Here is a 13,598-nt window from a genome sequence, read left to right as displayed (position 1 = left end):
TGGGATTTCATCCCAACACCAACTTAACTCAACCGGCCAATGCAGGATTGGTTGAGTGGTACAAATCCATACTTCTCAGTGGAGAGGTCATGGGTTCGACGTTAAATCAAAACCACAAGTTCTTTGACTTATTAAGAGACACACTAGACTTCTAGAAATCAAGAATTTATTCTAATTCTATAAATGAATTCTCCTCAAATCAATCTTAGCAAAATATTATTTCATGCAATGATTCTTCTCATATCAATTCAGGTTGAATTCTATTTCATGCAATGGCTTCAAGTAATCTCGAAGATTTTGATTTATTAAACAAAAATCGTTGCAAAGCAAAGTATAGTTAGGAAAGTATGATCAAATGAAGTGTTTGAAAAGTTAATTCTCTAAAGTTAAGTTTTTTTGGTATGTGATTAAAAATCCTTTCTGATCTGGGAAGTGCAATATTAAAATTAAGCTGTGGAGCCAAGAAACTTGTTGTGGAGAGTTTTCTGTATAACGAAACAAGACGAAAAGATCACTTGTAATTTTATATGTTTTTTGTTAGAATCCGTTTTCAAATTAGTTGGATTCATAATAATTTTGTGAAGGTAAGTTGGCATATATTCCTTCTTTTCTTTTTCTTTTTCTTTTTTAAGGTTCTTACTTGTTTTGGGTAAAAAAGTTAGCAAATTTTTAACATCATTATTTTGGGTTGCTTTGAAAAATGGAAAAGCAACCACCGGGGGTGGTCTAGTGGTCTCAGGCTCACTCCCAAGTGGTTTGATAAACATCATGTCTCAGGTTTAAATCCCCTTGCTCCTCTGTTTCTTGCATTGGACAGTTGTGTGCTCTTTGGCTTAGGCATGAGTCATAAAGGCTTCTGTGGACTATACTAGACCTCCGGTGGGGCTCCGCTAACTGGGCCAGTGCTTGCGCTAGTAGTGCACAGGGCTAATGCTTGTAGACCTCCGATGGGACTCCGCTGGGACTCCGTAGCGGGGCGCTTGCGCCGGTAGTCGCGGCTAATGCTTGTATAGGCGCCCTTTTAGCTTCCCAAAAAAAAAATGAAAAGCAAATGGATGATACTCTATAGCACATGTGTTGTTATAGCTATAAGAGATGCTACAATACGAAATGTATAATTTAAAGATAAATTCATTCATAAGAACATTTCATAGAGAAAGTTCAAATCATAGACTCGTCTTTGTAGATATATTGTTTATAATATGAACTTTGAATTCTTTCCAAGGAGATTCAAATTCTTGATCTCACACTCTCTTTGTCTTATTAAGAAAGGAAATATACACCCCTCATTGTGATTTTTGAATAATTTTTCCAAAAATTATGTTTTCTTATTCAATTTTTAAAACTTTAATATGTCATCAATGATGCAACATGAATTCGATTGATGTGAAAAATCAAAATTGAATATAAACAAGTGCCCTTTGACCAGTCAACACAAAATCCGGATCCAAACTCACATAGATGGAAGATAGGAGATCATTAGGGAGTTGCCTTCTTTAACGTGCTAACATATTTCCATTGTTGATTACAATTAAAGTTTTATGTATATAAGTGGGAGAGAAAGAGAGAGATGGGTTTATCATTTTTGTGTTGAAGAAAGAGAGGCTCTTCACTTCAGCAACCTAATGCTAGTGATTCGAAGAGTATGTGAAGTCAAAGTCAAGACTTCAGATTTTTCTTAAATAATCATCCTTTGTCAACCCTTTCAATGTTTCCTTTGTAAGGTTTCATAATTTTAAGTTATACGGCAACTAATATATCATTTTTTGACCAAAAAAAAAACTAATATATCATTAACCATTTCAAAATGGATTGTTGGTATTTTTTTTCAGAATTTTATTTATTTCTCCTATTGAAAGTTCATTTTCATTTTCAGAAAGTAAGTAAAAAAAAACTTAAGTTGAAACTGTACGAACTGAGGATACTGACCTAGCCACAACTGAAGCCAAAGAGGCTATTCCCGAATGGGGAATTTTTTGGTTAAATTAGCTCTTCACGCGATACTTAAAGCGCGATCTCTACCAAAGGCAGATCAGTTTTTGTGAAAAATATAAATTCACCCAAAATTAAAAGTATTTTTTTTGGCGTGTTTTGCATGCAAGGCTACCCGTCAAAGCCACACTTGCTCAATGGACAAATATCCAACCTAACTGTGTATTATGTGGGAACAGAATTAAAACCATTTGGCATATTTTTGTCTCATGTAACTAGACAAAAAGAATTCACTCCGCTGGACCTTTAGGATTATGAATGGAGAATTGGAACGATACATCTCTCTTGAACATGTGTCAGAACTTCCGTTCTTGAATGGATAAGTCTAAGGCTACCTGCTTTTTCCTCAACTTTTATAATCACTTGTTATTTCATATGGTAAGAAAAGAACTCGTGGGTATTTACATAAAAGAGGTCCAACCCACTGATAGTACTTTCTCGAGTAGGTCGATGGATTGTAGCACTGCAGCTACAAGATAATATGAATGAAGACCCTTATACAACACAAAATGCCACACTTCATGATACTAACTTATCTAATTGTGTAGAAGAGCACATTTGCCCATTTATACCACATAATATTAATTTTGTGTTAATGCGTGCAAGGATTTTTAACAAACGGTGAAAGTTGCATGATAGAGCATGGGACTCGCACTAGATGGACATATATGGATCATCAATTTTGGCAACCTAAAAACAGAAGATGAATTGGAGGCAACACTTTTTGGTTTACACGTAGGAATTGTAGCAGCAAAGGATCAAAAGATAGAATTGGGAGAAATATGAAGTACACATCCAGCATTACCAAATCTCTTACCCAAGCTTGGAACTACTTTTTGGCCTCTACATGTAATATCTAACTTAATGCAAATTGCTAGGACAACACAATTAAACAATTAAATTTGATGCATTTCCATCCCCAGTGCTCCATCATTGGGTTAGTAATTTAGCCCTAGTGGCAACTAATCTAGTAGTAGAATGTAGCGGTATGCAAACTAATATTTGTAAGTGCTTTTAAGTAATACAATGTCTCTTTTCTTCTAAAAAAAAAAAAAAAAAACCCTAAAGCCAAAGAGAGAAGAGAAAGAACCACAGCCCTGTCACAAAAATCTAAACCTTAACAAACCTGCTGCTATCCCTATGAAATTCAATTCAAATCGTTTCTGGCCATACATTATCGCTTGACAATCTCTCTTGTTGCTGTTAAAGTTACTAAGTAATCTGCCCTTGTGTTTGTCTCCCTATAACACTATGAAACCTCCTACCCAATACCTTCAAGAAACGCCTAAACACACAAACCACCTTTGAATCATGAACCATGGGAGATTTTTCTTCTGAGTCAAAGCCATCGGCACCCCATACAAAAGCACTCAATCCTTAATTTATTTAGCCCCAGCACCTGTACCCATTCTAATCTTCTGGCTAAGCTTCAAAATTTATCAAAATCCCAAGAGAGCAAGGAAACACCCCTATCACCCTTGCTGATGAATCCCAAAACACTCCTCTGCTCTAGCATTCTCTGTAATTGTTAATTATATACAACTTGACAGTTTATTGTCAAACAAATTTTTGGGGCCAAAAGCCATGAGCTGTACATTGGCATATGTCATGCTGATATTCCTGCCGTGTAGCATAACATTTGAAGTGCTCTGGAATTCATCAAAACCTCCTTGGGCTTCTTGCCCTGTTCCAGTTAACTTGAAGATCCACGCGATCCATAGGAACCAGAAGAAAAAATAACATATAATGAGAGTTCTAACGAACTTGTCTTTACAACTTCTATAACATAAAATGAGAGTTCTGTCGAGCTTCTTTCTGCTCTTCAAAAAATTTTAACAAAAGGAAACTCCAGGAATACGCGGTCACAAGATTCAGGCCATCACACCATGCACAGGGAAATAATTTGGGACCACCCTTGGGGAAGTTATAGACATTGGCTCAGTGGATAAAAGACAAACCCTAACAAATTATTGGTCGAGAGTTCAAATCTGAGGATCTTCTCCTTAAATGCATAAACTCTCCCTCAAAAATTAATCAAGGGTTGCATAGATTTAAGACCTGGTTCCATCAGTCCATATTTCTATTGACTTAGTTATGACCCAGTAGCAGTTAGCCCTTAAAGATATACTCCTCCCCTGCTTCAGTGTTACTTACCTGACCATATGCTCCATCTAATGAAAATCTGTTCTTCATAAAAGTTGATCGAGCTTCCCAGATGAATCAAAGTAAACATATTGCATAGAATAACTACATTGACCATAGTAGGCAATGTGCTGAGATCTAATAATGAAAAGTAAGTTGTTAGTGAAACTAGATTAGAGAGTTTCAGGTTAACTTGGGAACTGTTATAAGAATCAGAGATCCTATCATGATGCAATGAAAGGTTGAAACAGCAGTAAAGGAACCAGAGACTATTATTACAGCAAATACTGACGAAGTTTAGGGAGATCGCAAGGGCTCTACAAAGCCATTCTGAATCTTAGAGAAATAATTCAATCAAAAACAAGAAAAATACAACCAGAATGGAAATACCAGAAATCGCTTTGAGTTTGCAATCCTAGACACAAGGACCAGATAATTTTAGTAACACCATGAGAGCAAGTGCAGGCAAAAAAATGTCAGGCTAACCATCATTAATGACTCTTCAACTAAATACTGAAGACTTAGTATGAACTTGGGAGATTCCAAAATAATTTCCACCAACGACAGTAAAATGGAACAAATAGATGCAGAGAGTGGACAGGCCTCCTTAATAAGAAAGCAGCAATAGCTTTAGTAAGAATCAAATAAGATTTCATTAAAGGAATAGAACAACTGACCATCACATGGTAGAACAGGAACATCAATAATTTAGGTTGCAATGGAAGCTGACAATAAAGCAGAGACAAGACAACAATTCCATGTATCAGGTCATTAGATCATTAACGGTAATGAAGTCAGATATTCCAGGAAAATATGCCAAGGTAGATTTATATTATGGGCATTAGGACATCATGAATATCCAATTCTTTTTAAACTTGCATCAATAATTTGCAACCCCTCTCCCCTTCCCCTTCCCCAAGGGAATGAAGAGAAGTAAATTATGCATAACAAAAAGTATCCAATTATTGGATTCTTCAATGTCAATCTATTGAAAGAGGAACTTACTGGATGAGATATTAAGGGTTGAGGGAGGGAAGTAAGACTGATTGATAAATAAAGGTTCTAATATTCTAGGAGCTGTCATACTTAAGCCAAGGATATCAGAGCTGTATCAGAAACATCTCCAGGCATTCTTCTGTTATGCTCATTCTTCCTAATCCCCAACAATGGCAAAATTCTTTTAACCAACGGTAAGGAAAACTCAAATCGTTTTGAGTCATTTGACAAGGTCTAAATACTAATGGGGATGCCTTAGGAGGCCTCTCAGTGCTGTAGGGTAGGTAACACATAAAATTTCAAAGTCTACGGAGCAGGCTTAACAAAATTATCTGGTTGACCTAAAAAGACGATGTCAAATTAAGCATTTAGATGAGAAGAACAAAGTCAACCCAAAGGAAGATGCATAAATCAGACCAGTAAGAAGAAGCCTTAGAAGGCTCACCAGTGCTTTGATACCTGGAACCAATCCAGATTGGTAAGCATGGACTTAATAAAGACTCTTAACCCTAGTTTCTGTACAGAAGCTGGCAGGAACTACACCTCTGCTGCTGGCTTCCTGAGTAGAGAATCAAGAGTCCATCACAAAAGTGAGTGACACCACCTCAAGCTACAGCTAATGAAGAAACAGATCTCCAGATATACCCAGAATTTGTTCTTCAAGAATTTAAGTCTGGGAGGAATTGGGAAATGACAGTTCAAGGTGACACCCTGGGGCACCTAAGGATATTTAGCTGAACAATATTTCGTAACGTTTTTTTTTTTTTTTAAAAAAAAAAAAAAAAAAAGATTTTTTTGGGGGGAAAAAAAAAAAAGGCGGAATTCCGGGGGAAAAAAAAAAAAAAATTTTTTTAAAAAAAAATAGAAAAAAAAAGGAAAAAAAAAAAAATTTTTTTTACTAACAATATTGAACGATTTGAACCCAGATTTTCCCAGGCTAGCTAATTGTGCTTTCTCCATTCAAGATGTAAATCCAAAATGTGAAGTACTTCAACACCAGATAGGAATTGCCAGAAAGAATGTAATACAACAGACATACTTAAATACAAAAGCATGGAAGAAAGACTCGCAGGACACTCTTTCTCCCTCCTCTATTATAGTATTTATATAGTAGTAGTTGTAGGTCGAAGAACCACAATGTCAGCTAGATAACACTTTCATAGTTAAATTTTTTTGGCTTGATATGTATTTTATTGCGAAGGATTGAACCATAGGAAAGAATCACCAGGCTATCATCTTCTGGCCAATGTTCCATAGAAGAAATTGCTATTTGCTACCTATACAAATTAAAGAGTAAGAATGGCTTCCACATATAAGAACAAGGTAACATATGGAGCAACCTACATCCAAGAATTCTGATGACCATTTCACATTTTTAGGAGGGGAAGGAGGATAAAGGTGTGCCTGTCCCAAGGTCTACCGGGTACTATTCTAGTCCACAGATTTGCAATAACAATCTACAAAACCATAATATGTAGAACAAACTAATTGGTACACCCGCCAATGTCGGTAGAAGACCCACCAACAACGTAAAAGAAGAAAACCTATAACACTGAGACCATATATTGGGCGGACTCCCTATGATATCCAGGTTTTGGGTGTTGGGGGGTCTTTGCCTCTTCCCTCCCTTTCCCTCCTGTGGGTCCCTAATCACTATATATTACATCACTTACCATGAATTACTTCTAGAAATCAACAATATTATTCTGAGGCACATACAAGCGATTCAATGTTTTTTGAGCTGAAAACTCCACATAACTAATGCTTATCAATAAAAAACTTCAACGCTGAAAGTGAATTATGAACAGAAGGATTCCTGTTAGAGACAGCATTGATATTCTTTCACATGAACTACATAATGAGACCCTGAATGTGGATGCACATTAATAATCCAATGCCCAATAGACTATAAAATAACCTTCAGGCTGTACTGCAACCATCAGCTATGAACAAAAAACCTACAGAAAAAAGATTCCTTCTTTCATTAACAACTACTTAGCTCAATGATAGACAACAAAATAATGTAGTTCAGGCACTTGTATACCAATAAAATTAAGTTTATTCAGAGAGTGAAATGAAAGAAATGACGTCTTTAGTTGCAACGGTAAAGGCCAAGCAGGTAGCTGCATAATCAAGTACAAGCATATAATGTAACAGTAAATGGCAAATTGAACTAATTTTAAGTTTTCATTTTTAATGAGCTACAAATCAATGGTAGTGAGAACTGTGGGAGGAAAAATGTGATGACTATCGGGCAGCACAATCTAAATTTATCAAATGAAACAAGGAAAATTCAATGATATCCATGAATTGAGGCAGTTAAACAACAGAAGACATGGTCAGGAGACAGAACTGAGTTATCAAAAGTCAAGACCATACCAAAATCTCAAGGACAGTTGCCCCAGTATTTATTTAAATTGATACTGGAGGAAAAACATCCTTTTCTTTGACAAATTCGAATAACGACAACTTCAGAGGCCGAACTGCAGCCTTGACCAATTTCATTATATCATTATATGTATGTTAGCTAGTACCTAAAACTTGATTTTGGGGAAACTAAATTGAGAACAATCGTCTACCAAGCCTACTTGTTCTTCACTGTGACTCCAAGCCCACCAGCAACAATAACAGTAGTGGCCATGTTGAGAAACATTCCATGCTCAACAACACCTGGAAGTCGTAGAATCGAATCACTAGCAACGTTTAAATCCCCAATCTCCTTTTCAAAATACAAGTCCACAATAAAATTAGCATTATCAGTCACGAATGGTTCATCACTGTTCTTGCAAGTTCTAAGCTTTGCAGCGCAGCCAGAATCTTGAAACAACCTCTGCAACCTCTCTGCCGTGAACTTCCAGCAGAAGGGTATAATCTCCACCGGCATGGCAAGGCGGCTACCACCCAAAAAGGAAACCATCTTTGACTCATCGACAATAACCACAAACTTCTTGCACGCACCCTCGATCATTTTTTCCCTGAGAAGGGACCCACCTCGGCCCTTGACGAGATTGAGATAAGGATCAACCTCATCAGCACCATCAATGGCAAGATCAACAGTAGGGTAGGAATCAAGATCCGAAAGAGGAATTCCCAATGACAGCGCCTGGTCCTGGGTTTGCTTCGAAGTGGGTATTCCAACAATGTTCTCCAACTTCCCCTTACGCAGAAGCTCCCCTATGCGCTCCACTGCATACTTGGCCGTAGACCCTGTTCCAAGACCCAAAACCATCCCAGACTCAACAAACTCAACAGCTCTATAGGCAGCGATTTGCTTCAACTCGTCCTGAGTCAGAAACACAGGTGGGGGAGGTGGAGAAGAAACAGAGGATGAGGAAGCCATCACTGCAGCTTCCTCAATAGTGGAAGAACTTTCGGAACAGACGAAACGAGGGAAAGCGATAGCCATGATTAACACGTGAGAGCAGATAATGAAGAAGAGGTTACAGTTGGATGGGTAGTGAAAGGGTTAGAGGAATTAGGATAAGATGTTTCTAACAGAGAACATGTGTGAATTACAACAGAATGCAACGCAACCTTGTTGCAGAAGAAGCCAAGAAGGGGAAGAAAACGTCTCTCGGGAATTGAAAATCGAATGGCGACGCAGAGAATAATTTATAGCGAAGGCGATATCACAGCAAAGAAGGAAAAGAAGATCTGAACCACTCCTTTTGCTAGATTTCCGACCTTTCGAAAAAGAAAGATCGAATTGGGATTATTACAGAGAGAAAAAGAGATATTCGTCCATTGAGCGGCTGAGAGCGTGAGGGATTTTCTTTTTCGTATAAAGAGTGGGGTTCAGTTCATGGATGATGGAACTAGGGTTCCGCATGTTTGGTCAAGTTCAAGGTTCTGCATCATCGAAAAGGTTTTAAATGATGGCTGGATGAGCCTTTCAGAGAATTTCCATCTCTGAAAGCTCATATTTCCATTTTATAGCTTGATTGATTGAGAATCCCTCTGATAATCCCATTAAAGCAACAGTAGATCATATGGTTTCTTCCCAATAAGATGGTTCAATTCTAAATCCATTGGTAGCTCACTAATATCTAAAACCCTAGATTTTGAATTAGACACCCAAGAGTTAATCCGGTTATTAGTTGAAGGAGAAAACTGTTTCAGTTTTGAGATTAACGCTTAGTACAAGATATTAAAGAATATTTTAGCCCTACTTAATTTAAAGAATATTCGTTTCTCAGCTAGTTATTTGACATATTAGTCACTCCTGTGCACAACATAAAGAGGTCAGATATGTTTTTCAGTGATGAAAATCTCATATAACTTCAAAATTGAAATTTGTCAAAGAAATCTTGAAATAGAAAACATCAATTTATGTTTTTAGTAGGCAATCCAAATGATTCAATTTTTGAGTTCTCTTGGGATGGAAACAAAGAGTCCGGATGAGCTCACTCGATGGGTTCTCGACCACACAAAACAGTGGGCCCACGATAAAAAATACTTTTTGAAAAAAACAGAAAAAAAAATTTTAATTTTATCCGTGGGCCCCACTGTTTTGTGTGGTCGGAACCCGTCCGGATTTAGAAGCAAAGGGCATGAGCCAATCTATTTATAAAGAACTATGAATATGTATTTTACAATATTTTTTATAAGGTCATTGTGAGATTTGAGAATTTTTTTTTTTAACGAATATTTGAAGATTTTTGCATTAGGGCTTTTAGTGAGAGTTTTATAATGTTATTCTAGCAATTGGTACGAGATATTTATTATAATCATTTTCTAGCCATATTAAATGTTTTTCATTGTTTCTAGACACAGGGCGGAGCCAGGATTGAATGTTGGGGGCCGAATATACATGGGCCAATGCGGTCCCACAATTATAAGTAAATAATAAAAAAATATTAAAATAAAGTAAGGACTAAAATTGTGGGAGAAAAACTTTAAAAAATTTCCCGACTCATGTAACCAAACAGGCCCTAAAGAAAAAGGTGGAAAAAAAAAGTGGGGGAGAAATTATAAGAAAAAAGATAGATTTGAAATCTATTAACTAAATATGAGATAAATACCCAGTTGATCATAAATTAATTTTAAAAAAATCAATGATTATGATTAGATATAATAATATTAGTGCTAGAAATTTAAACATCCAACTAATAAAACTTAAAATTTAAATTGCTATTAGTAAGAATCGAAACTTTATGAGAAAGTTTAGGGAATTCAAAAATAAAATTAAATAATTACAATTAGATAGGATAAAATTGATGGCTGAAATCCTAAACGATATTAAATTTCCATTAATAGGTGAAATTTGAAGAGAAAATTTTAGGATTAAAAAAATCAATAATTATGATTAGATCTGATAAAATCAATGGCTAAATTCTAACAAGATTTAAATTGTTATTAGTAGAATAAAAAATTTAGGAAAAAGAAAGAAGAATGAAAAGAAGAAAAAAAATTATACTTTATGAAAAGAATACTAGAAAAATTGTGAGTATGTGAGAGAGATATGAATAATTTGAGAAAGAAAGATTGAATACATAATAACTATGGAGAAGATTTAGGAAAATTATAATATCTACTAACTACTCCAATATTTTGTGAGAGCGTATGAGAGAAAAATAGGAATAAAAGAGGAGATTCATGGTAGAATAAATAGAAATGAAAATATGAGAGAATATATAAGGAGAAATTCATGGATCTTGAGTTAGTTTTTAATTAAAATTTATCATTTTATTCCTTAAAACTAGGAATTTAATGATACCTATTAGATAATAATTAAGAATGACATTTGTACCCATTATCTTATCTTAAATTTTTCTACCAAAAGAAAATCTTATCTTAAATTTTTAATGGTATTTCACATTTAAAATGAGAAAAATAAACAAAAAAATATAGGTATATTTTAAATTTTCAAAAAATCCGGGGGCCAACAAGGCTCCGCCACTGTCTAGACATTCATATTGCATTGGTGTGTGAACCTATCAATATTTGTGTTGCTTAAATTTGTTTTCATTCATGTTCATGGTTTTTACGTGTTTGCTTTTTAAATTGCTACATAAATACAATTGTTTTCTTTGTGTAAATGATTTTTTTTTCTTCTTTTTTTACGATCTGAGATCTATTCGGACCAACTTATACGCACTACATCTTGAAGAGAGCATTTATATAATTAATATAGAGAGACCTCACCCGTGGTCCTTAGGGGATTCAAACTTTGAACTCCTAAGACAAAGTGATTTCAAGAATATAAGAAATCAAATGTAGACACTAGACATGGACAAAGTGACTATTAATAATCAAAATAAAAGCGCACCTTGGATGGTCGAAATTCATAAGATCCATGAAAATTATTCCATTAACTTGCCAACCCATTAAGGGTTTCATCATATCGTCCAACTACTACTAAAATAAAGTATCTTATTAGTAATTACATTAGTTTTTCATTAAAACTTTTTAAATAATATTATTTTATGAATATATGATACTCTCCCACAAACATAAGGTGATAGTCAAAGTCGGAGACCTATAAATGGAAGGGGGGAAAATTAATTAATACAAGGATCCTCATGTAAACGAATATATGATTTCCAATCTTATGGTAATTAGTAGGACTATTTTAACATGGTTATTATTATTATTATTATTATTTTGTAGAATGGGTTTTTTATTTCTTTTCTTTTTGAATCCGAAGAGTTTATATATAGGGTGGGGGGAATATTATTAATATAGGTGCCGCCGAATTGATGTGAACCCAAGACCTCCCCGTGGGAAGTTGGGCTTTTAACCGCTCTACTAATCCACCATTGACAAGAATGAGTAAATTGCGTCCAAAGATAACAAGTTCATCATTTTCGTTTCGCGCACCTTTCCAGGAACTCATTTTATTTTGGGATCTTGTAATATCAATTCATCTTTTTTTTCCATACCTTTTCCCCTTTCTCTGTTCTTGCCCTTCTTTTTCCTCTTTTTTTCCTTTCTCCCTTCTCTGTTTCTTGTTTCTCTTCTTTCTTCTTTTTTCCTTCTCTTTTTCTCCTTTGGTCCCTCTTTCTTTTTTTTCCTCCTCTTTTTTTCTTTCTTTCCTCTTTTTGCCCTCTCCTCTTTCCTCTTTTCTTTTTCTTTTTCTTTTCTTTTTTTTTTTTTTTTGCTTTTTTCTCCTTTCCTTTCCCCTTTTTTTCTTTGGGCCTCTCTTCTTCCTCTTTTTTTGTTTTCCTTCCTTCTCTTTTCTGTTCCTTTCTTCTCTTTCTTTTTTTTCTCTGTTTCTTTTGTTCTCTTCCTTTCTTTTGGTTTTCCCTTGTTTTCTTCTCCCTGCTCTCTTGATTTTTGGTTAATTCTCCATTACTATAGTTGCTTAATTCCCTTATTGTTTTCGGTTCATTACTTTGTCCCCCTTTCTCCTGTCCCATCTTTCCTTCTTTCTCTTTTCTTCCCTTCTTTTCTCTGTCTTGTTGCTCTGGCTCTTTCTTTTTCTTCTTCCTTGGTCTTTCCTCATTCTCTTCCTTTATGTCTCCTTTGTTGCCTCTTTATCTTCGCTCCCTTGGTTCTCTCTTTTTTCTGGTTTCTTATTCTCTCCCTTTTCTCGTTGGCTCATCATTTAATGCCTCTATAGTTATTACAACTTTGATATCTCCTTTATTTTTGTAAATTGGCCACAACACTTCTCCTCCATCTCGCTTTTCCGTGCTCTTCTTTTACACTTAGTCCCTAGTCCTGTTCCTGCTCTTCCATCTTCTTGGTTTCTCGCCTTGTGTCTTGTTTCTCCTCCTTGCTTCTTTTCTTGCTCGTTCTCTTGTTCTCCTTGTGTTTCTCCTTCTTGTCTCTTTGTCTGTGGTTTCTCTTTTCTTTTCCTCCTCCCTTCTTTCCTCTCCTTTTTTCTCTCTGTGTCTCTTTTCCTTCCCTCATCTTGCTTCTTTTGTTTTTCCCCTTCCTTTGTGCCCCTTTTGTTCTCTTCTTTCCTTTCCCTTGCTTTTCCCTATTTTCTTGCTTCATTTCTATCTCTTACCTTTGGTGTCCGTGTTTTGGGTCTTTTTGCTTTTTTTGTTTTTGTTCGTCTTCTTTGGGCGTGGTGGTGGGATATGGTTCGCTGCCATTAGGAATAAAAAGCTAGTTTTAAGACATGGCAAAGAACTAAGGATGTTGTGTTGTATCCAAATGCATAAAACCATGCCCAGTTCCATATGTGCTATAAAAAGAAGTCTTCTCATTTGCCAGTAGAAACATGAGCTTATCTTTGGGGATTTCCAGTAATTCATGTTAATTATACAGGGAAAACCCAGTGCTGAAGGCATTTGCACTAGTAGAGCCCTAGGCGCAAGGCAGGGGGCAATTTTCTTTCGCAGCCTTACCTAAGCAATTTTTGCTGAGAGGCTGTTTCTGTACCTTGATCTCAGGCTACAACTATGGTTCAATGACCATTGCACCAAGGTCCAAGAAAATGAAACTAGATCAAAGGTCAAGCTATAATGAAAAACTGCATTTGTTAGAAGTAGAGGAATTCAAGCCAACTTATGGGCAAA

General features: G+C 35.7%; 1 pseudogene across 1 annotated transcript; it reads right to left on the bottom strand.

Annotated features, from left to right (window-relative positions):
• Window positions 1-6,781: 6,781 nt before the first annotated feature.
• LOC149024613 (putative ribose-5-phosphate isomerase 2 pseudogene) lies at window positions 6,782-9,201 on the bottom strand (annotated as a pseudogene). Its single transcript, XR_016171664.1, has 2 exons — window positions 7,510-9,201; window positions 6,782-7,088 (listed from the first exon to the last, which is right to left on the bottom strand). The product of XR_016171664.1 is annotated as a putative ribose-5-phosphate isomerase 2 pseudogene (transcript).
• Window positions 9,202-13,598: the final 4,397 nt, after the last annotated feature.

Source organism: Hakea prostrata, chromosome 2 (assembly GCF_041222555.1).
Source record: "Hakea prostrata isolate BN-2017 chromosome 2, UWA_Hpros_2, whole genome shotgun sequence".
Classification (NCBI taxonomy): domain Eukaryota; kingdom Viridiplantae; phylum Streptophyta; class Magnoliopsida; order Proteales; family Proteaceae; genus Hakea; species Hakea prostrata.
Note: the sequence above shows the minus strand (reverse complement) of the source record. Positions and strands in the feature narration are given on the sequence as shown.